General features: G+C 41.2%; 1 non-coding gene across 1 annotated transcript; it reads right to left on the minus strand.

Annotated features, from left to right (window-relative positions):
- Positions 1 to 21,701: 21,701 nt before the first annotated feature.
- LOC116280403 (U6 spliceosomal RNA) lies at positions 21,702 to 21,808 on the minus strand. The gene has a single exon (XR_004189792.1). It is a non-coding gene; the product is annotated as a U6 spliceosomal RNA (small nuclear RNA).
- Between the last annotated feature and the right edge of the window lie 932 nt (positions 21,809 to 22,740).

Genomic DNA, 22,740 nt, shown 5'->3' on the forward strand with positions numbered 1-22,740 from the left:
TTCTGCTCCTTGGGGCATGGAGTCATGGGGGAAAGGAGAGCTCTCCATCAGCCCCATCGACTTTGAGGGGGGAACAGAATAGAAGGCCATATTTTCCCATTTCAATACACTAAAGATGCTTTTTCCATAAAATTTTGGCCCTCTAGCCACCAATCTGCAAATTGGGAAATTGGACTCAGTTGGATTAGGTGATTTGTAAAGGTTGAAACATTAAGAGAGAGACAGAGAGACAGATTCAACAAGACAGAGAGAGTGAGTTGAGGAGAAAAAGAAAAAAATACAGAGCTGTGTTTTAAAAAATGAGCTTATTTCCCATTAAGTTTTTTTTTCCATTGTCCAAGAGAATGTATCTTGCTTATAATACATTGAATTTAAACAATGGCAGTAATACAAGGAAATTGTGGCTGGTGGAAACCTTGAACATTATTCCAAATGGCTCTGCATTCATTCTTGTCCCCCTTTTTCTTCCATAAACTGCACCCAGACAGACCATTCAACTCCACAAGCCATTGAGGGCTGTGAGATATTACATCATTATGCTGCCGTATATATAATTCATCCACCATGTCAATGAAATAGTGATAAATGCTGGACTCACTCACAAGGATCATATCACATATTTCATCTCAAGCCTTTTTTAATAATTTTTATTTTTTAAATTTCCATTATAACTTCCATCAGCTGATCAGCCTCATGATCATCAAGATTACTCAGCTCCCAAAATTGATACGATGTAGTGAAATCCGGGTGAGAATGGTACCCGGCTTCAGGCCTGTCAGGTTTCTTAATGTACTGGGAGCAAAAGACTTAGTGGAAGCAACGTTTACGGAACCTTAGATTCTTCATGTGTAAACTGAGAATAGCAGTCCTCTCTTACAAGTGTCTAAAGGACAAATGCATTAAAAAAATGTTTTTTTTTTTATTTCTGAAGTTAGGTCTCACTAGATACACGAGACTGACAAAGGTTTTATTTATTTATTTATTTATTTATTTATTTATTTATTTATTTATTATTATTTTTTAATCAACAAACACACATGGAAGAGCTGTAAGCCATAATCCCTGCCCTTGAAGAATTTTCAGTCCAGTGCAGGAGTCTGCCACAAACATCATGACTGAGCACTTCAGTATAAGTTCTGTAACTGAGATCAGAAAACTTGCTCTTTGAAAATCAGAAAAGAACAGACGTGGTCTGAGGCTCTCCTAGAAGGTTTTTCTGAAGATGTGGTTTACCTACGGTATCCTGAAACATGTTTAGAGAATTTCTATGTCTGCCCAAAGCTTACTCAAAGTCATGGCTTATTGAAAGGGGTTGGCATCCTCATTGCATTAATTTCCTAAGGTTGCTGTACCAAAGTGTCACACACTGGTGGCTTAAAACAACAGATTTATTGTGTCATAATTCTGGAGGCTGGAAATCCAAAATTAGGGTCTTGTCAGAGCCATGCTCCCTCTAAAACCTCAAGAGAGACTCCTTCCTCACTTCTTCCAGCTCCTGGAAGCCTCAGGCATTCCTTGGCTTAGAGCAGCACCACTGTAATCTTTGCCTCTGTCTTTACACCCCTGTCCTCTCCTTGTGTGTCTCTGTCTTCACATGTCATTCTCCTCTGCCTGTGTGTGCATGTCTAGATTCTTCTTCTCATAGAAACACCAGCCTTATTGAATGAAGGCCCATGGTCAAGACCTTGTCTTCACCTGATTAGGTCAACAAAGGCCCTGTTTCCAAATAGGGTCACATTCATAGGTACTGCATATTAGGATTTTAGCTTCTTCTTTTGGCAGGGACATACATCAGCCCATTACATCCACAGGAAGAGTGGCATGTAGGGAACATGGTAGGAAAGGAGAGGAGCAGCGTGGAGCCAGAGGGTGAGCAACCCAAAATGTCATGTGGTGGAGCCCTTGGGCATGTTTCAGCAGGAGAGTGAATAAAGCAGCTTTCTCTTTATAAAGATAACTCAGGGCAGTGAAAAAAATGGATCAAACGGGAAGTGACAGTCTTGTGTGAAGGCCATAGAGGTTGTCCAGATGAATAGTAGGGAAGCACAGGAGAGGCCAGAGCTGAGGGGAGTTTCTCAGATGAGATGACAATTGATCCTATGTGGGAGATCAAGAGAGGAAGGAATAAAGAATGACCCTGAGGTTTCTAGCTTGGGGATTGGGTAGTTGGTGATGCTATTAACCAAGAGATGAACCATATGTAGGAAACCTGATTAGGAATTAGAAGAAAGAGGTGGCAGCTGAAAAGTTTAATTTAGTACAGGTTGAGTTGTTCCAGAAAAAAAATTTTAAGCAAAAATTTGAGGAATGCAAAGGATGAGTTACTTTTTCATTGAGCTAGTTCTTAATATATTTCAGAACTTTAGAAGAGGTGGTATTCCTGACTCTTCTATTTATTTATTTATTTATTTAAATTGAAGTACAGTTGATATATAATATTATATTACTTTCAGATGTACAACATAATGACTCAATATTTTTATAGATTATACTCCATCTAAAGTTACTACAAAATAATGTCTGTATTTCCTTGTGCTATACAGTATATCCTTGTTGCTTATTCAGCTTAATGATTCTTCTAAAGAGGTCACAAGGGTAACACATTATCCCTGTTGCTGCAAAATAAATTGCCACAAACTCAGTATTAACGTATGTAACAACACATCCTTATTCTCACAGCTGATGTGAGTCAGAAGTCTGGGCATGAGTTAGCTTGTCCTCTATTCAGGATCCACCAGGCTAAAATCAGCTCAGGACTGTGATCTCATCTGAATCTCAGGATCCTCTTCTAGTTACTGGTTGTTGACAGAATTTAATTGCTTGTGGTTGTAGGACTGAAGCCCTCTGCTCCTAGCGGTGGCTTATAGTTACCTGCCTTGTGGCCGTCTCCATTACAGGGCACTTTGCTACTGTAAGGCTAGAAGAAGAGCATCTATGCCGCTTTGAATCACTACCTTCTAGACCATCCTTTAGAATATGCAGCTGATTAGATCAGGCCCACCCAGAATGATCCCCTTCGATTAACATAAAATTAGCTGCGTAGGGGCACTGATTATATCTGAAAAATCCCTTCACCTTTGCCAGATAATGCAGCCTAATCATGGGAGTGGTATCTCATAATCACAAGTCCCTTCCACACTAGGGAGGGCAGGAATTACACAGCCTGTGTGTACTGTGTGGTGGAAATCTTGACCCCCCCCCATCTTAGAATTCTACCTATAACACAAGTTGACACAGTGAGTGTTGGTGGAGCAAGGACCATACTTCATATGTTTTGGTTTCAATTTTAATATTATTTTCCAGTAGGCTATTTTGCCCCTAGTGATGGCACACATCTGATGCTCTTTGGGTAATGAAATAAAGCCATGATTCTGGACTCAGCAACTTTCATCTTGTACAAAATTTATGGACTTTCTCAACCATGACCATGACTTTTCATCACACGCTACCTGAAATAAAGATTCATTTTGCATCAAACAGAATAAACTAACAAAACAAGAAAATTGGCAAGTTTTTTAGAAGTGTCTAATAGATTTAAATTTTCTGGGTACCCCCGATACCTCTCAGTAAATCCCACAACTGTAACAATTAATAATAACGGTGACGATGATGATAATTACTCATAGTTTGTAGCCATCCATTTTCTCAAGTCAGCTTCATAACAACGCTGTGAATTACACTTAATAATCATAGTTTATCCTCAGCTGTGTGTATTGTAGTAGGCTCTGTGTGTACAAAATCAGTTAACTATGATCTTTATCTTTTTCTAACTCAAAGTCTAGTTGGGTCAGATATAGAGGTCATGCTATCTCATTTAAGAAAGGAAACAAGACTTGTAGAGGGAAATTACTGAGTACCAACCACGTAGTTTATTAACTAGAAGAGATCACTCTTTCTAACCTATAGCCAACATTCTTCCCCCTGCCTCATATCATTGTATGTTTTAGTGACATAATACTCAAGTAATTTGCATATATCTATTTATACTTTAGAATAACACTTTAGGGTGGATATAGGTAGTGGGAAGAGAGAGAACACTGTATAAAAAATGGACTTGATTTCTTCATGGATGCTGCTTTCTCCAAGTGCCTGAGCAAGGACGCATCTGACTTTGACCAGTATGTTGTGTGGCTGTCTTTGTTGTTTCAGACTGTCTAGAACAATCTCTGAACAGGAGACAAGAGTATTATTCTCTCTAGTTCCATGGACTGGATTGTTCCTGAGGTCAGAAGAAATTCCCTGGGGAATCACAGCTGGCAAGAGGACAAGGTTACTTCATTGCTTTGCTGATTCAGAGGGAAGATAAAGAAAAACCAAACAAACAGAAACACTCCAAAATCAGTGAAAGAGAAGTGATTTTGAGGCCAGGGCAAAGTAGGAATCCAGGTATTTCAGGGGTCTCCTGAAGAATGACAACACTATCTAAACAGATCGTGCAGAAATGGCTGAATGGTTTTCAAAATTGCTTACTTTGTATTCAGAGGAGAAAACAATATTCAGAAGGGAATGGAATAGCTTTGTGCTACAAACAACTTTATTGGTCTAGATAAGCTAGCTCCTTGGTGTTCCTTTAAAAATTCCCATTGAATCCCATTGTATTTTCCTGTCTGACTTCTTATTGACTTGGGCTTCTGTCACCAGGGTCCTCCCTCCATCAGAGTAAGTGGGAAAGTTAAAAAAAAAAAAAAAAAAGGACTGAAGTTTTCTATTCTGTACACAGCATTTGAGAAAGTTTCTTTTTTTTTCTTTTTATCAAGTTATTCAACTTCACTAATGATTAGGCAAAGGTAGTAAATCGTCAGCTAATTAAATCTGCGGATTGTATTCAATAGTGAAAGTAGGTGAGGAGAAGGGAATAATGTGAGAGACCTCAAAAGCTTTGCATTCTATGCATGAGAGAACGGAAGGGCATGAGCCAGTGTGTGCAGTTACAGCTGGCAGATTAAAAAAAAAAGCAGAAGGGAGGCTACTAGAAAGAAGAGCTGTGAACAGCAGTGAGAAGACGTTTGTGGGAGGAGCAAGAGTTGGACTCTAAGAGCTCTGAGATGCCGGTGAACAGCGGTTCCTGTCTGGGTTAGCGCCGAGGTTCGCTTATAGGAGACTTCTTGTGTATGTAATTCCAGAAAGAAAACCCCCAAACCTCATCCCCAAAAGAGTTCTGGATATTTGGCAGGCCACCAAGTCCACACCAGATCTCTGGCCACAACATGCCTTCTGAGTTAGCCACTGGGGTTTCATTCATTCTCAAAGAAGAATAAGCTTATTGGCAACAGTATGTGACCGAGTGCCAGGTAGTGTGCAAAGTCAGTTGATAAGGTTGGCATATATTTTTTTGATTATTAATTTTGCTCATGACAACTAAGGTAAACTTATTTTTATATTAAACCAAAAACAGACACACTGTGGTATAGAATAGAGAATTTGCATGGATTTTGAGCTATAACTCTTTCAGCGTGCTAACTTGACTTACATCTCCAGGTCTTCTAGAGTTACTCTTCCTCGATGTTAACATGTACTTAGGTAGAAAAAGTTAAGAAACTCGATGTGTTCCAATATGTGCATATCACGATGTGAAGTAATAATTTATTTTTTAAATTATTTCCTCTGTTAAATGTTAACGGAAAGCCTACCGTGTACCAGACACTTTTATCAGAGTGGAAAGAGCTGTGCTAGTGTACAAACCCAGTCCCGAGTCTCAGTCTGCTCGCATTCAGAGTCCATGTTGTATTTCTGAAGCCTTTCACATACAGCAATTTAACAGAATCACATGTAATGTATTATTAACGGCATTCATTTGTTAGTTTGCTTTGCATACATTTAGGGAGTATTCCATGGGCTAAGCACTCTGCCAGGCAATAGAGCTACAGAAGTGAATATTTCAGACCTGTCCTTTGCCCTAAAACAGCGTGAATTCTAACAAGGAAGGAAGACTGTCAGTGAAGCAGTTAGTTCTAATGCTGTGTGGTCACTTTTATGCAAGGGAAACAGAACTTGGTAAGAGATGGTTTGGCAAGGGTGTTTCATCTGCATGGGGAATACATGAAAGTCCTCTCAAAGGAGATCTATTTCAGCCTAAACTGGACAGATGGACAGAGTGCAACACGGTGCATTTTCAGTAGAGGAGTAGCCTGAGAGAGGCTGAGAGGTAAGAGGGAAGATCACGTATTCTAGGGCGCACATCTGGTCAGACCGCATGGCGAGGAGCAGAATGTGAGAAGATGAGGCCGCGGGCAGAGAGCCAGTCACAGAGATGCCCACAGGCCATGCTAAAGCGTTTCTGTGCATCATCCCAAGGATGACGGAAGATCATGAAGGGCGTTAAGTGAGGGCAAGACATGACCAAAGCTGTGGGTTTTAAGTGGTCACTTTGGCTTCAGTGTGGAGAATGGATTTGAAAGTGGCGGAGTGGAAGCAGGGAAACCATTTAGGAGGTGGTTGTAAAACGCGGGTGGAGGAAGATGGACTAAAGTGATATTTAGGAGGTGCGTCCAGAGGGTCCGAGGCAGGCGGCGAAAGTGACTCTTGGGTTTGGGGTGGATAACGATCTGCATGTGGTTGCCACAGTAGTCTGGGGAAGAGAAGGACATGGTTGCTTTGGGGTATTTTGTGAAATAACTTGCAACATCTACGTGGAGACCATCAGTGACGAGAATGGGAGCCTGGAAAGGAGGAGCAGGCTAGACTCTGATCTTTCCAAACAGGGTCTTATTGATCGTAGACTGTAACTCCTGTGGTTGGGAAAGCAATGCTCTGTTCTGTTCTGCCTGTTGGGCTAGATTCCCTCCCAGGAACTGACACCAAGACTCGTCCTCTTATACCAAGGTGGGGCCAGACCCACTCTGACTTGTCATTGCAGAATAAGTCCAGCCTCATCCTGAGATTTAGCTAAATTGACCTGCGCAGAGTCTTGCAGCCCACCAGTGGGAGAGGGGAGCCTCACAGGGACCGGAGCCTGGGTCTGCATACGACCAACCTAGCATGTTTTCCTTTCTTCTGCCCCCCGGGCCCTAGCCTCAGGGTCTGCAGTGAGTCTCTGTGTTGCAGTCTACCTTCAACCGTTAAGAGCTCCCCTGTGTCTTCTCCCTGGGTAATGACACAAGTCCCCACGTGGGAGCTCCTTCTCCCTGCGAGAAGAAGCCGAAGGCCTTTTTGAACAAGAGCCCAGTTTCTCCCCTACCAACCATCACTGTCACAAACTGACCGGTCTGGCGGGGCTGCCAGCCACGAGTGGACAGGCTGACTGACAGGAAGCACAGACCTGCCGCTCACACAAATCTAGGCAGGCTAGGGGATGGAAAATAGGTGTGCTGGGCCTGTCTGGCACTGACAGCTGCTGCCACACCAACATTTCAATCAGCACCATGTTACACCAACCCTTGTGTCACTCAAAACTAGTCCAGCACCAGCTCCAGGGGAGGCTTCTAGGGAGCCAACTGCGACCCTGGGCTGCTGCAGAGAGAGAGGGGCTACCAGGTTCTTCGCAACACCTGCCACACCTCCTTCTCTCGCCAGATAATTAAGGCACAGTCCAGTTGGGTGAATTCATCCTGCCTGAAGAAGTGACAACTAATTCAGGGCTGGTAGAGGAGAGCATTTTGTGGTTCATAATGACTGTCCAAATTGGCAGAAGCTGTCTGGAGTATCCAAGAAAAGTTGAGTTTTGTGTATTCTTTTCGGGGGACAGTGGGTGAATAGCAAGGCTAGGTGTGCTTTGAAATGCCAATCTAACAACTTCAGCACTTACGTACACTTATTCATCTGGGTAAACACACTGGCACAAGCACCTAGACACAGACCTGCCTATTCATATACAGGCTAATTTATTCACAGACCACAAGTGCACAACTGGTATGTATGCATGCAGAACGTCCATGCTAATATGCGTGCTTGTCAACACACTTCAGCAAACTTGCGTGCGGATGCACACATGGAAAACAGATGCACAAATGCACATGTGGGTGCACACAGGCACGCCGACATTGGTGTACAAAAGCACATATGCCACACACGCAGACTGATGACCTCACATAAACACAGGCAAATACAAACACGAACATACGTGAAAGGACACTTGTACAAATGCATGCACTTGCACAGACACCCCCAAAGGCACTGTTATCTCAGGGACGAATTTAAAAAGAAAGGGAGAAAGGATGGACAACGTTTATGTATTGGAGTTTCTACCTGTCATCACTCAGATCACTTTCAAGCATGTAAAACAGAAGGGGGAAAATCAATTCTTGATAGGAGAGGTTCAAGGAGCTGAGAAATCAATTATATTTTATTTTCAAATATCATTCAGAGAAGTTTACGCTCTTTCAGAAAACTGCTCTCGCCGGGGGGCAAAGAACCAGCTGGAAATGGTAATGTGAAAGGCACTGCAAAGTTCAAGGCAAAGGCCAGTGCTGAGGTCAGAAATGACACTTTCATCTTCTCTGGCAGGAGAAGGGGGGAGGATTTCAAGTGCCCCAGTTCAAATAATGGCCACAAGGGCTATCTGATGTGACACTGGTCACCTCTTTGATTGCTAAGTTTGACTTGGTCAGTTCACATTAACAAATAAATGTTCTTGAGCTCTGAAGGGAGCCTCGGGAGCTCTTTTTTTTCTTTCTTTTTTTTATACAAAGAGACAAAGAGGGTTGAAGAAGAGGTGTGACTTGCCCAACATCACCCAGGAAGAGGGTGCAGAGTCTGGGACTCAGCCCAGCCAGCTGGTTTCTCAGCCCCAAACTTCCTGCTTCTCCCATTAGACATCTGCCTTCAGAGCACCCTCCCTACCGGGCAGAACTTAGATTTCCCAAAGACCTTCATAAACATGCAGCTAATTAACTCATGTAGTACTGGGATCATTTAATTACAGACCCCGGGCTGAGGGCTGGTGGCTAGCCCGAGGTCTCACTAGGGCCAGACCCCGCAGGCACGTGCCTAAGCCTAGCACAGCCCGGTCCATTTTCTGTATGAGCCCTCCCTGCCTGTGGGAGCACGTTTATTCCTGCATATGCTAAAGCTTCCGGGGTCGTGATGACCAGGGCTGTGTTCCAGAACACATAGCAGGATGGCGTGGTGAGAAAGTAAAATTAATTAAATTAAATCAAAAAGCCCAGCACACTCTGTTAATGCAGAAACCTTTAATAAGCAAATCAACTCAGCAAAAAGTGAAAGGGTCAGGGGAAAGAGGAAGAGAAGGGCGACACTGACAGAGTCAGATGTTACCACGATGAGCTTCGGTTTTCTCACTGCAGAAAAATAAAAACGGAGACCAAAAAACTAAATCTGGGTTGCCAGGGGCCGGGGGTGTGAAATCAGCGAACGTCTCTGAAAACGCCTTGTAAAGATATCAGACAAGTGTCAGCTGCATTACTGTCTACATGCTCAGGGAAGGAAAACACTATCCCAGAGCTTTGCTTTATGTTGTTACCCTCCCTACAAGTGACCTTGCTGTCCACTGGACTGGACTTGAGTGTCCTTTAAAGACTGGCCAAGTGAGCCGACTGGAGCTGCCGTGTCTCAGAACTGTGTTGCTGGAAGAGTCCTCTGACATGATTTCCAGCATTTTCCATGCTGCTTCTGGAACATATGAAGGGGCGTTACTCAGTGCCACGTAACAGTAGGTTTTAGAACAAAAACTTCTACAAAACGCTACAAATAAGATTTTCCTCTTGTAGATTCACAAAACACAGAAGCATCGTCAAAAGCATCTTCACGCTTCTGAGAGGTCTTTTGGGAGACAAACCTGCTCAACTTGGTTAAACGTGTTTCTAAAATGTTTGTAAATGTTTTCATCTTGTGCCATCCCCACCTCCCTCACAAATGCCTTTTTATTATTGTTTTTGAATTCTGCGTACCTGTCAATATCCGAAAGAGGGATTCTCCACAGAACATAATTTTAGGATGTGCTCCTCTGGTTCAATGCTCTCGTTTTAGATAGGAAACATTTGATAGGGGAAATGAGTTGGCCAAGATTACGTAGCAAATTAAAGATAGCGCTGATTCCTGATGGACTTTCTCTTCTCAGAATCCCTATTGGGCACAATTTTTTATTACCTGTCTGTACTGTCTTATTGTGTTATCCTTTATTTATAAATGGTGCGTATTTTAAAATGAAATATGTGTAAAATCACTCACAATAGTTTCTGGAACATTTAAATGACTCCATAATTGTGAACTCTGAATATGTCTGTGTGGTTTTGCCAACAAGATCATGAACTCCTGTAAGGAGCCATGTCTCTTATACTTCTGTGTATCCCCATGGCTCATGCAGTCTTTCGAGACATACCCCAGGCACTCCACAACTGCTTTCTCTTGACTGATTGAAAATCAGAGGCAGCCCCAGTTTTATGCCCATTGGAGGAAAGGAGAAAGCCTGACATTAAAGCAATAAAATGAACCATTTCCCCTACAGAGTTAGTCTAACATTAATAAAAGCTTCATGTTGCACTATTATCCTCTCCTCTTATTATTTTCATGTATTTCATGCTGAATATAAATGTCAGAACACTTTATCTGTCTGAATTTCCATGGGATTTATTGCCACTGAAGGAACACATGCTGTGACTTCTGGCAAGGGGTGCTTTGTCCTCGGTGGCCTTCCCTCTCCAACCCTGTCTGAGGTCCCTCAGTGACTGCAGAGCTACAGAAACTGGCAAGGATCACTATGTCTGCCATCATAAGCCAAGATTCAGAATCTACTTTTCCCATTTTCCAATTCTGAGATTTGGGGTGACTTGCTTTTACTCTCTGGATGTCTCTATTGAGAACAATTATGGTGGTTTTGAAGCATTCTTTTCCTCACTCCAACACACCTGGCTCTCCTTAACAGAATGATAATTTTGTTCAGATATCTATACATCCTTCGGATTAGATGATTCATGGGAGGTTATTCTTACCCCAGAACCAGGGATATATTCTTATTAATCTGGACCAGTGATATTTAAATCTGCTATGCACCAAAATCATCCGGAGGGCTTGTTAAAACAAAATGCTGGGCTTCTTTCTGCACAGAGATTCTAGTCCCATAGGCCTAGGGAGGGACCGTCATATTTGCATTTCTATTGAGTTCCCAGATGTGGCTGATGCTACAGGTTTGAGCCCCATACTTTTGAAACCACCCGTCTAAGCCAGTTGGGGTTTTCCTGTTACCAAGTCCGTGCTCATCATACTGCTCCCCATACAACAGGCCAATAAATCAAGAGACGAGTTTAGTTCAGAGTAGCAGTTTTATTCAGAAAGCCAGCAGACTGGAGAAGATGGTGGACTAACGTCCCAAAGAACCATCTTGCCCTGGCCTGGATGCGAGTCTCCTTTGTAGAACAAAGAAGAAGAGGTGAGGAGGTAGATGAAAAAGGGAAAGGCTGTTGCAAATATTTCCTTGGTTCCCACCAGACTCTGAAGAGGGTGTGTTAATTTCTTCTCTCCTGCAGCCATTCAACAAGGCTGGTCAGGATGTTTCCGTGAGCTAAATGAAAGTATTGAAAGTATTTTAGCTCAACACGCAGAGATGGGAGGCAGGGTTCTGGACCTGGGCCATTCTGTATCCTTTAAGCTATTAGGCAACACCTTTTAGTGATTAACTTGTAGCAAGAACAACAGAATACAAAGGTTAAAGTAAAAGAAGCAGATCCAACATGGAGTCAGCTTTGTTCTTCCTGTTACATTCCCATTCTCCACTTGGTCTCGCTATGGTATTTCAAGTCATTTTAACTCATTTCCCTCAAGAACAGAACCCAAGACAAGGGCATGGGCTCAGGTAGCTTACTGGGACATGATTCTAGGAGTCACTGGGAAGACGTCAGGGTGCGAGAAGGGGAAGCAGGGAAAGCCACCAAGTGGAATTAGTGGGTCAGTGTTCTCTGCGTGCCGTCGGGAGTCACTCCTGCTGCAGACCTTCTGTAGGACCTAGAGTTTACCCCCTAAGGAATGAGGAGGCCAGGATTTTAGTTCCTGTCCCTCACTCACTTAAGGTTGCTTCTTAGGGCTTCAGTTCTCTAGGCTTTCCAGCCTGGCACCTGCAGAGGCTGAGCACACTCTGGTGATGGCCCTCAGGCTCAGAGATGCAGCTTCCTGAGGAAGAAATCAGGACATATATGGGATTTGCTTAATAAGTTGCAGGTGATGTGGGCATGGGTTGAGGGCATAAGGTGGAGCACATACAGTGTCACATGTCAGTGAACCTTTGATGCAGATCTGGCCAATAAAATGTGAGGAATATCTGCTGGGGGACTCTTGTCAAGCTTTCTGTGTTCTTAAGAAAACTAGAAGAAAAATATTTCCCTCAGGATGTCATCATTATCTGAATAGGACATAGAAATTGCTACATGCATATCCTGGACAGGAGAAGTAGCCTTCAGATGAAGGCACTGCTGAGAAGAACAGAGCAGGGAGACTGAAGCAATCTGCACCTTTGATGAAATTCTTGAGATACTAACATATCATGGCTGGAGCCACCCTACTGCTGGGTTTATTGTATGATAGAGAACAAATGATGTTTTTGTTTAAGACGTTAAACCATTGTTGGGTTTGGGGTTTTCTGTTACTGGTTGCTGAAACACCTGATATGCTGATTCCCTAAAATGCAAAACTGAAATGGTGCTTAACACCTTCGCTACTCTAAGTGTAGTCCAAGATTTAAAAGCATCGCTGGCACCACTGAGTCAGGATTTGCATTCAGCCAGGTCTCCAGGTAACCCCATGTGCATATTAAACTATCAGGAGCCCTGCCTTACAGAGCTGTGATGAATAAAAAGCTGATGGACAGGAATCATACCACCCATGCTGAATTGGGTTATTATTTTATACTGACACCTTCATACTTCCTTCTAGTCATTTTATTCCTCATTCCTTATTTAAAAGTAAGATTGCATCAGCCTATGGAAATATATACAAATGTGGAACTCATCACTGGTTAATTAGTCTAGAAGGTAATTTTGTTCTTTACCGTAGGAGTTAATTTTCCTAAATATTAATGAGCAGTTAGAATTCTATTCTGAAAACAGAAGACGTTGTGAGTTGAGGGTGAGTAGTCGGAGGTGAAGAACAAAAGGATACACAAACAAACATAGTTACATACTGGGATTCTTCGTGGGCTTATTTTTCTAAGCCTGACACCTGGCAATTTGAATGAAAGTAAAACAGCTAGCACCAGGGTGACCCTCGTAAACAAATGAATCATCTACTGGGGGCGAAAAAAAAGAAAGAAAGGAAGAAAGGAAGAAAGAAAGAAAATGGCAAGCTCTGTTATCATTTTAGAAGGCCTGAAATGTGACTTTAGCTGGAAATAGCCCAAAGCAGCATTTCTTCACGGGTAGTCTTCAGAATTTCATGGAGTGAAATAAATATTACTTAGTAATGACTCTGTGGTCAAACGAATGTGAAGAATGTTGCAAAACAACAGTGAAGAGGTGAGCAGCTTGTTTACTAGGTTGTTCATGACAGTAGGTCCGTATTCAAGAGTCTGTTTTTCCCTCTTCCAGAACTTGGGCAGAATTTCTCTAGCAGCTTCCTGTGTTTGCACTCTCACCCCCTACACTCCTATCTCCATGGAACAGCCAGTGTACTGCTTTCAAAATGCTGATGAGTTTGGGTCATTCTCCTGTGCAGAACGCATCAATGCACTTTATATTCGTATTTGTATTTTTCTCCTCTAACGATGCCAACAGGTCCCTTCTTTAGCTTTTATGTGTTTTTCTAGGGTCGTGGCTGACAACCTCCCTCATTCTTCCATTTTGTTGAATATGCCAAGATACTTCTTATCTGAGTATTTTTACGTACTTAAATATGATCTCCTCTGAGAGTCCATTTCTTACACTCTCCTCTTCTCTGAGAACACCCTGCAAATTTCTTTTGGAGCAAGTTATACTTCATAGTAAGCTTTCTATTTGAATAATTTGTTATTAAATTTTTATTTCTTTCCCTAGAAGAAAACCAGTAAGTAATCTTATTCACTATCATATCCACGTGCCTGGGACAGTGTCTGATGCATAGGGGACAGTAAGTGAATATTTAGTTAACGGCTGAATAAATTGTGAATTGCTAACAACGTATAGGGTTTTTCAAGTACATTTTAACATGGGAATTTTTTTTTCCTTTCCCAGCCTAGAAGGAATATTCATGAAATATATCTTGAGAAATGCTTTTCTAAAGTCCATTCCAGTGTTCCTAAATGTGAAAAGGAGAGTGTAAGATATAACCACGTTTCAGACTCTGACTAACTGGTTGACCACGGGCAAAGTTATTTCAAGCTTGAGATTCACTTGTGGAATGATGAGGCTGGTTGAGATAATCTCTACGTTCCTTTCCAGCTCCCCCATTCTGAACTTCCAATCACACAGAAAGAGTACCGCATTCACTTTGGTCATGGCGTGAGCTCTCCAAGAGTAAGTCAAATCAGTCTGACCTCATTTCACTCTGGAGTATTTATAGCCCAGGATGGTAGACCAGGGAAAGGAAGTCGGTACAGCATATCTAGCTTTCCACAAGTCATTTCACAAAGTCTTCCTTGATGTCTTTGTAGAAAGGAGTGAGGAATGGGGTCTTGATGGAGGCGTGATGGACTAGTTTTGTAACTGGTTGAAAGATGGTCCCCAGGAGTGCTAATTAATGGATCAATGCCAGCGTTGAGGACAGGGACTGGCGACAGCCGGCAAGCTCTGTCCTTTGTCCTGTCCTGTTCAACATTTCTATCAGTGTCTTGGATGAAAAGTGAGAGTTCATGATCATCAAATATGTAGGTGACATGATGATAAGAATATGTTGGATGACAGAATAGGAATTCACAGTGATCTGAACAGCCCAGAGAAATGATCTGTATCTGAATGAGGAAATGTAGTCACATAAAGACAAAGTCCTAGAAATAGAAGTCATCACAAAATTTATAATTACAAAAATGTGTGTATAAGTGTGCACTTGTGTGTGTGTGTAGGGTGTATGTGTATTGTGCATATATATGCCCGGGTGACCTTTTGGAATTTTAGTTGATAGTAAAATCAAAATAATAAAAACACTTGTTGTGGTGATCATTTTGCAATGTATACCAATATTGGATCATTATGTTGTACACCTGAAACTAACATAATGTTATAGGTCAATTAGAGCTCAATAAAAATTAATTTAAAAAATCAGAATAATAAAATAATGGAAGATGGCTACTCAACATGAATGTTTGCTATAAATTCAAACTTCATAAATAGAAAGCTAGTCTGTAAAAAGAATCAGGTGATAAATACCATCTTTTCTGATGGGGCTCAGAGTACCACTTCCAATTTTTAAGAAGACAGGTTAGAACATGATTACAGAAGAGTGACTGAGATAGAGACAGAGTTGAAGAAACTGAGATTTGGTCTGAAGAAGAGAAAACATAATTTTGGAGACTACTGTGCCCATCAGGATGATGTGTCTCTGTGATGCAGTTCCTCAGTACCTGAACCTCTCTCATCACGCACCCATCAAATTGTTTCTCATTACTTGTGTGTCCCCTTCATGAGGTTCTGTAAGGGCAGGTTTGGATCTGTTTGATCACCACCAATGAAATCAATGAGTTGCTGAATAAATCTTTTCCTTAAATATCTTTAATATTGTGAAGAAGAGCCCTTTATGTGTATTCTTTGTAATTCAGTGGGAGAGCAGTAGTATCAAGTGCAGATCAAAATGTTCTCCACGTAATAATCACGTTTCCAAACATGGTGTGGACGATGGGACAAATAGTGAGTGTCCCATCACTGGTGGCAGTCAAGCCACATACGGAATTTGGAGGACCATTTGTCTGGAGCCGCTATAGACAGAACTCAAACCACACATTGTGTTTAACCTGAGGGACTTTGATATCCCTTCAAACCTGATTTCGATTTGGAGGTCTGTTGTTCTGTAAAATTTGTTCTGATCCAAAAGAATGAGAAGATATTTCGTAAATATTGTCTGCCATCGTGTGCCTCTGGGCTTTTACTCTTTGTTCTGCCAATTCATAGCTCACTCAAATTTTGTGTGTAAAAATCCTACCCATCTTTATAAAACTTCTCACATTTCGCTTTTGTTTAAAATATTTAATGAACAAATCACCAAAACTAATCCCTTCCTCCTCTGCATTCCTATAGAACAACCAACTTTCTCTCTTACATCCTGCTCATTTTTTGCCTTATTAGGTTGATTGCAAATCTAACTTACTACGAATTCAAAACAGAGGGGGCATGTACATGTGCAGGACAATTCATACATCCATCAATAAAAGGATTCCCCTTTTGTGCCACATTTCTGTCAAGACCTCTTAATGAAAATGACAAGATTAGATCCGTTATTCGGATCTTTTAAATATTTACCTGCCTATGAACAACAGAACTTCTCCTGTTTTCTTTTTTTCCTTACTCTCCAAATATGTGCAGAAACAAGTAACAGACCTCTTTTTCTTCAGAGATCGAAATCTATCTTCTTTCAAGGTGTTGTTGAAATAGGGGTGAGAAAATAAACCCCAGACCAAAGGAAAGGAAAAGAAAAACAGAGGGAAAGTGATACAGATATACATTCAGACTCCAGGGTGGCAGAAAGAAATCTGGATAGTATCTGTCACTGTCACTTAATTTTGGTTGACAAGTTTGTTTACCAACATGTGGTTTCTAGTCTGGCAGAAAAATAAGCTTTTTCAAGAAACTCTGTTGTGATTCTTTCATATTTCTCTTTGGGCATAAATAGTTTCATCCAATAATATTTGGATGATTTAAGAGTAAATGAGAAGCATATGAATTAAAGTTCCCTCAAAATGTTCTTTGGTTTTAGAAGAGAGGGCAGAAGTTCCTAGAGGAAGACTCTGCCAGGTTTGTGCTTGATTTGGGAACGTTGGACATCATCTAGAAATCTCTCTTACTGGGGGTCCCCCTCCCCCAAACCCCCACCACTGGCTCTTTTTAGAGTTTAGTAGTAATTACTTTGCCTACAGCACTGGGCTTCATGCCCCAGAGAACCAGATGGGTTTCCTATCCTTAGAAAACTAATATTTATTTTGTATCAGTAATAAAAGTCAGTGCCTGTCAGGGTTCTAAGCTCTTTGTAGTAGGTATCACTGTATTTAATATTTAGAATTATCTGATGAGATAGGGACTGTGATCTTCTCACTGTGTAGCGTGATATTCCCATGTTGCCGCGTGGTACTCCTGTTCTGCAGATGAAGAAACTAAGGCAGAGAGGCATATAAGAATTCATTCAACATTAAAAAGCTGGCAAATGTGTCAGCCGGGAATTGAACTCAGGCAGTCTGGCTCCAGCATTCTTACAGTTAACGTCTGCACATCTCTGTTTCTTGACCTCCTGCAACACAACACTTAACTCTCAGCCAGGCATTAATACACTGCCTTGTTTATTCTCAAGGCAACAACACCGTGTGGTAGATATCCTTCCAATATTTTTGTCAGTGATGCAGCTGGGTCTCAGAGGCAGTTTGAAACAAGCGTATTCAGTTCATAGAACTAGGGAATGGTAAGACCCAGGATTTGAATTCAGATTTCATCTAACACCTGCCTCAGGCTAGTCTTGCTCCAAGACTGGTGGGTGAATTAACTGCATCAGAACTGCCTGCAGGCAGGTGGTGGGGCTGTGTTGGTTAAAAGAAAGGTCCAGATTTCAGACCACCTTTGTAACCACTGAAGCAACATCTCTGAAGTAAGGCCTCAAGATCTTCATTTTTAAAATGTGATCAGGTGATTTTTGACTCACAACATTGAAAGCCTTATGCTGCCAGCAAAAACCTCTAGTGCGGAAGAAGCCCCCACCAGCCAGTGTTATTAGGGAATTGACAAGGGGGTAGAAGATGAAAATATATTGCGTGTGGACTGACAAAGGAATGAAACAGCTTCAAAAACACAAACTGGAAAATCAGGTGATTCTGGAAATTGCCCGTTTCTAGATTCACTGCAGAGCTATGGCTGATTATCGATTCTGGAAACTTCTTGAAGCTTAGGGGCGTGGAAGCAGGAGAGAGGTCAGCGTGGTCGGGCACAAAGACCATGATGCTAGAGTCAGCCCCTACCTCTTACTCTTACTGTTCTTTGACTCTAGGTGACTTAGATAGTCTCTCTGCATTTTAAATTCTCTGTAAGATATTTGCCTCCTTGATTTTTTATGCAAATTAAGTGAGCTACACATCAAAAGCAGTGGACACACAATAGGTATCCAGTAGTTTCTTATTTATTTATTTTCTGTCTGCTTATGATGTTTCACAACAAGTCACATTTTTAGGTAACTTCAGTTGTCAACTCTCTCACTGCCCACACCTGCATTAAACTAGCTATAATGAATTTCTAGTTTGTAAATTATTTCCATTCCTTTGGACCGTTCCTTAAGAAAGCATTTGTCCGTTAATGTGAAGTTTACTGTTGATGGTGGGTGATGACTTATCCGGTGCACTTTCACCAAAGAAAGATGAAGGCATGCAGGATTATAACAAAGGAATCAATGTCTACTAGGAAAAAAATATCAGAGACTTACACATTTGTAATAGGAATATTTAGGGGCAAAATTTTCAAAGATTATCTGTAAGAATATCATTTAAATTCTAAATTCTGTTACCTTCTCTATTTGAAATACTAGTTCAGAAATCACACCTTTTTGGGGTGGGGGAACATAAAAATGTCAAGGTGCAAATTTAGAGGTCATTTAGAACAACTCTTAGGCAATGTTTCTACTTGGAGGAAAGACAGCAACTTGCTGATATTATGTAGCACATTAAAGTTCTCATTTGTTACTCAATAAACCTGATGAGATAGAAGCCATGCACCATTTTGCAGATGAGAAAGGTAAGGCTCAGAAAGAGAAAGATGCTTACCAAGATTGCTCAAATCACTCAAGACCAGGACTTAAATCTAAACGCTAGAATCTTTGTCCTTTACTCCTGTCTGTAGGCTATGGCGCTTCCTGACTCCAGGCAGGCAAATTATTACGGATGAATTCCTTTCCCTATCTCTTTCAATCTCTCTTTTTAGAAACTTTTAATTAGTTCCCGACTCTCTGCCATTATTAGTATTTGTTATTATGTATTAAGAGCCATCCTTCTTCCTTTCTTCTCCTCTGTTCCCCTCCCCAAGCTTCCCACTCTGAGGCTTCTGGTTTTAATTGTTATATTTTTTCACCAGTGATCAGTGGAGCTTCTCTAATGATCTCAACTCATTTGGAGGGTTTATAGCTCCAGCACAGAACTCCAATAAAAGGAAAAGAGAAGCTTCGCTGGGATCCCCTGAGGCTTTGCTTCTGCCTAGAACAAAGTCTTTTGCTGCTCACTATCCCACCCCTACCCAAGGTTCCGTCTTGGGTGGCAAGATTTGCATCTCCTATTTGGGGGAGTTGTTCTTCTCTTCACCTTCCCATCCTTGACCCCTCCTCCTCCTCACTGCCCCAGGATATCCCTCTGAGATTTCTGCACACAGTAGGCAGGCACGTGATCACTATTGTTGAAGGATGCAATAAATAAGTGCATTAATGAGGGAAGAAGGGAGGATGAAAGGAAGATTTATGGCCCACTTAGCTTTGCCAGGGAACTTGCGAAGTTCTTAGTTGACTTTAGTGCTTATAGTTGCATGGAAGTAGTTTTATATATAAGGAGATAGGCACAGAGCACTATTAAAATCCTCTTCATGGCCAGACTTAGTGGGACTTGAAACAGCTAACATTACTGAGCATTTGCCATGAGCCAAGCACTTTACATGCATTCACTCTTTAAGCATCACCACAACCCTGTCATACACTTGCTCTTATTACCCTTATTTTGTAGCTGGAGAAACACATGGGCAAGCCAGGATTCTAACCGAGGTGGTCTAGCTCCAGAGTGTGGGTCCTTAATCTTTACTTACAAGTAGTACTGTGATATTAGGACACATCTCCCGCGGACTGAGCTTAATCATTATGCATTTAAACCTTTGAAAGGTTTTGTCCATCTGTTATCTAATTTAATCACTAAAAACATTCAGTAGTGTGGGAGAAAATAATACTGTTATTTATCTTTGATTTGAGGGAGAGTTGAGGGCAAGAGGGGATTATGGCTTTTCCCCACATCTAAAACCCTGCAAGGATAGAGGCAGGGTCAGAATGCAAATCCACGAGCCGTGAAAGGTGATAGACACAAAGTGACCGTGAAGGTTAGTGACATCCCACCCCGACAGTGCCACGTACTCCTCGTTTTATAAGGTTTAGGCTGCTTAGCTTCTCTGAGACTTGGTATTTCTTATCTGCAAGATAAAGATGTGAATGCCTGTCTCACAGGATTGGGGTGACAATGCTATTAGGTGCTTTATCTACTAGAATAGGGCAGACATACTATGCGTTTGATTTTCCTTCCCAGGCTCATCAGACATACTTGGTGTCAAGGTGAGCCCCTCAGACAATCTGGGCAGGGAGGTCCTCAGCTCATTTACATGAAACTGGACCTCCTTATCTCACTGTTCCACGTTGCTCATCCACCATGGGGAGAAATGAGAAAAACCATCATGTGTGTGGATGAATTGACTTCTCTTTGCTGACTCATGGCTGTCCTAACTCTCTTGCTCCTGGATAAAAGCCCAGATGAGGTGCACATCAACACAGTGACCACAATCATTCAGACTCCTAGAAGCTCTAGGTTGGGAAGAGCTAAGATTTAAATCCCTCATCTTAAAGAGAAAGAGAAAGGGACCCATATAGGGGAGAAGAATCACCTGTTCTCACGTGGTTTGAAATGGCAGGACTGGGACTAAAAGTCAGGTCTGGCTAAAATCATACCTTTTTCTCTTATGCTGCTATAGAAATTACCTGGAGAATGGAGCTTGGCATGGTTTCTAAGTCAGGGAAACCCAAACAAGAACCTTTCAAGGTATATCTCCCCAGGGAGATTGTTCCTACTAGGAGCAGGGGCTTCTGAAGCTGTCCAGGGAGTCATACAGGCTGACAGTGATGGAGCCCGTCAGTTCCTTGTCTGATTAATGAAAAACATCTAATAAACATGAGGAGAAAGGCCAAGGAGTCTAATGTTTAATTATCTGCCCAATGATTGAAAGTCTAATTTCATTTGCCTGTGCTTGTTTGTGAAGGCTCCTATATTTCCCAGCAAGGAAAGAACTTCAGAGTGCAGGGATTTAACACAGATGAATTCATTAAGGTGCTTATTAATGTATGCATCCTAGTAGCTTAATATTCCATCAGTTGTCAGCTCCTCTCAATTCTGGATGTGGAACCAGAAAATAGGGAAAACATTCTTAAGAATTTGTCACTTCAATCCAAACTTAGCAGTGTGTCTGCTGATCATTGATTATGATCCCAAGAATTAATTAATTTTCTTTTGTTTAATTATATCTTATTTTGGAATTGGATACAATTATCTTACAGTTCATATGGGTGTGTAAAAGGCCTCTGGCAGACCAGTGGGCAACAGAAGTCTTAGTGCAGAAAAATTAGTACACTGAATTTAAATAAATATGTTAATGGATATTAACTATTTTTTATGCTTTTATCTAAGTATTTTTTTTATTGAAGAACAGTTGGTTTACAATGTTGTGTCAATTTCTTGTGCACAGCACAGTGATTCAGTTACACACACTCACACACACACATACATATATTCCTTTGCATGTTCTTTTTCATTATAGGCTATTATAAGGTATTGAGTATAGTTCCCTATGCTATACAGTAGAATGTTTTGTTTAGCTGTTTGATATGTAGTAGTTAGTATCTGCAAATCCTGAACTCCCGGTTTATCCAAAAATGTGGAATGCTTCACAAAGTTTGCCTGTCATCCTTGTGCAGGGGTCACACTAATTTTCTCTGTATCGTTCCAGTTTAGTTTATGTGCTGCTGAAGTGAGTACTGTTTATTTTTCATGCATCTTAAGACACTCAGAAAAAAAAATTTTGAGGCCAAAGACTATATTAAAGTGCGAACACAAAGGGATAAACGAGCATCTTAGAGCATCTGCCAGTTACTAGGGGACCTACACCCAGAGTTTTAAGGACACTTTCGATCCAAAGGAAAGGGACAAGCCTGGAACCTAGTACTGTGAGATCAGACAGATCACCTACATTAAGCCAAGACCCCAGGTGGCAACACTATCACTGGATGAACTAGGAGGAAGAATGCCCAGAGAGGTCTCTGTGAGGTTCAAAGACACAAGATCTATATTGATATCTGAATCCTGTTCACCAGAAGTTCATGAATCAGAAGGGATGTGACAGAATTAAATTTTATCGGCATGCTTCAGGGATTTTATTTTATTTTTTATGGAGAAGTAAATGGATTGAGTAATTTTATATTTTATTAACTTAAATATGTCTGTTATATTTCTTAGGTAATCATTAAAAGAATGGCAGAATGTATAGTTTCCAAATTAGTAAAGAAGAAATATTAGCTCATTCCAAAATAAAAGAGAAAAAGGAAATAAAAGTAAAATATAGAAAACTTGGAATAGATAGAAAGCACACAATGAAACGGTGCAAACCCGACCATATCAGTAATCATAGTCAATGCAAATAGATTACTCTCTGCATTGAAAAGATTTAACTGAATAAAAATAAATAAAATCCACCTACAGACTATTTACCAGAGAAAACCTAAAACACAAAATGTACCCACAGATTGAAAAAAAAAACACAAAAATATAACAGGAAAAAAACTTACAGCCTTAGAGCTGGCATCACTGTTCAGATTTCAGATATCCTAGAGACTAAGTTCAGATAAAGATCTTTAGAAGAGGTAAAGAGGGCCATTCTGTAGAGAAAATTAATTCAATTTACTAAGAAAATT

This window comes from Vicugna pacos, chromosome 4, assembly GCF_048564905.1.
Source record: "Vicugna pacos chromosome 4, VicPac4, whole genome shotgun sequence".
NCBI lineage: Eukaryota > Metazoa > Chordata > Mammalia > Artiodactyla > Camelidae > Vicugna > Vicugna pacos.